We start from the raw sequence: 2,771 nt of genomic DNA, 5'->3' as shown, positions 1-2,771 counted from the left end.
GTGTAGGTTGAAAACAGTTTTTAAGCTATTGTCTTAAGTTACTTTAAATGCTTTTCCCAAATTTGATGTAAAAGTAGATGCAGTTTTTCTGTTTCTTACTGCAGTGTTCAAATTTCTTTACATTGACTATAATAAAAACTGCCACCCAGAAGATGTCAGGTGTAGCAGTACTGTGAATAAAGTGAATGTTCAGATTACATAGTCTTTATCAAAGAATTTGAGGAGGGCTATGGCTGGATTGTACAAGAAATTTTCTGTTTTAGGGCTATAATGCAAAGTTCAAACTACAGTTTTATTTTAAAATGAGTGAGAATTAGGGATGGTGTTATCAAGATCAGTGTTTTTAAAACTTTTTCTTCCTTTTTTTCTGACCCTTCCAACCACTGTATTGATTTGAAATTATTGTCAAAAATAATTTACATTATTTCAATGTAAATGTTTGCTGACTTTTCAGCAAATCTAAGCAAATATAACACTATTCAGATTTTATTAGGAAACTTCATACACACTGTGAGCGTAGGCACCAAAGTTATACCACAGGTATCTTAAAATGTAGTAGGTTGTGGCAGCTCAGGAGTGACAGAATGATGTATGATATATTATGTACTTTAATTCAGAATGAAAATCAACAGTTTATGAGGGGGATTAGAAAGAGTCTTACTCCTTTAATACAGAACAACATAGTGACAGGGAACTGTGTGGAAGGGTGTTTACCCACATTTGACTAACACAAAGTGAATTTGCCAGTCTCCATTCAAAATTCCTCCTGTGTTTCATTTCAGCTAAATGCTACTGCTGAAATTTTGAGTGGGAACCCAACAGAAAAGTATTTAGACTAATCTGTATAGTATGTTGGAAGAAAATAGGCAAAAAAACCCCCTTAGTGTGACACCAATCAACAAAAATGTTTCCGTTTAATGATTTTGATAGCTGAAAAAGATACTCCTTTAAGACAAATTATTTCTTGTATTATGTAGAATAGAGGAGTATAAGGAACTGCAGAACAGCTTAACTGCATTTGCCAATTTGAAAGCAGGAGACAGAAAAATTCTAAAAGTAGTAGTAGTATAGAAGTAGGGTTTTTTACAATTTCGGTGATAATCTCTGGGAGAAGAGTAATACCTGCAGATAACTTAATAAAATCATCCACTCAAATAGTCAAATAGTTGAAGTTCATTATTTAAATGTTCGAATTAACTAAAAAGACTGAAAAATGTTTCCCCAATCTAATTAATCAGTAAGTACTTCTATATTTCTAAGATCACATGCGATGAATAAAAGTGCTTATTTTAGGGAAGAATTAATGAATAAAAACCTCAGACTGAACAGACCTAATCTGAAAAAGTTAAATGAAACTCCTTCAGGTGTCTTTTGGAGTATCCTGTAAACAGTGAACATTTTGAATCTCTTCATGTGTAAACTGTTTTAAAGGCACTGATTTTTCTCTATTGATCTCTATTTTAGTACAACTCTTAATAATTTTTTTTTTTTTTGAAACCAGAGAGAATTCCTCATCAATAGTTGCTCAATAATAACAATTTAGAGTATTATATGGTGGAAAGATCTATGCTGCAATGTGCTCTAAAAGTATGAGTATTAATTTATGCTGATGATGATATGATACATACTGGTTGAGTCATATTAATAAATGTTGATGAGGGCATATGTAGTTTAAAGGCAGTACTTACTTAGCTGCTTAGAAGTTTGAGGAGGGCATGTTAAAATTGGAAAGAAAAACACTTTTGCCTAGAAATGTATGGCTTAATGCCAATATAGGTAAAACCAGCAATGTTTTCTCGAAACCAGTTTAGTTTGGTGCATTTTAAAGAATTACTGGCTGTCCCATGTGCCATGGGTGCCTTCCAATGATGCACTGAGATGTAAGAGTAGAATCTTTTTCAATCAAATTTTATATCAATATTATACAATCCAATTAATGGTTGCAAACTAGAATTGTAGACTGTCCTGAGTTGGCAGGGACCCACAAGGATCATCGAGTACAGCTCCTGTCTCTACATAGGACAACCTCACAGCTCACAATGTGTCTCTGAGGGCATTGTCCAGTCTATTCTTGAACACTGCCAGGCTTGGGGCCAAAATAATTTTGGAGTGTGTGGTTTCCGACATGTCCATGTGGGAGCCTGTGCACAGAATTCCTCAAAATATTTGTTGTACTGCGCTGTTGTCCCTCTACAGTAGATCATGCAGTTGTTTATTTCTTCATATCCTGTTTTGACTCTGAATGGTGCGTGCAGAATAGCAACCACTATTGGCAGCCCACAAAACTGTAGTAGTAATTTCCTACACCCCAGGAAGGTCCTGGGAAGATATATCTTTAAAACGTGAAGGAAATTCCTTGTAGGTAGCGTAGAGAGAAAGCACGGGTATACAGGAATCAAGCAAACTTCAGTATAAATTATATGCTTGCACTGAGAAGTAGGTAATGAAGACTATTTCATCTGCTCCTGTGTGATAATCTGTTGCCTTTACTCATCAGTTATCCGCAGAAGATTTTTCACATATAGTGGCTTAGATGTTAGCACATAATAGGGATTATATCTATATTAGGAAATGTACGACATGAAACATGAAGAATGTTTGTCTCCATAGCACGGTGGAATGAAAACAGATGGTAGTAGCACATATGGCTGCCAGAAGCTGGGAACACCCATTTGCAGAGTTCTTGCAGCTCAAAACAAAACAAGCCAAAACAAAGGAACTCCAAGGAGGCAGAGATTGTTCCAGGCAGATATCAGGATATCTGATATTTC

This window comes from Caloenas nicobarica, chromosome 2 (genome assembly GCF_036013445.1).
Source record: "Caloenas nicobarica isolate bCalNic1 chromosome 2, bCalNic1.hap1, whole genome shotgun sequence".
NCBI lineage: Eukaryota > Metazoa > Chordata > Aves > Columbiformes > Columbidae > Caloenas > Caloenas nicobarica.
The sequence above is the reverse complement of the archived record's forward strand: the minus strand, read 5'-3'. Positions refer to the sequence as shown.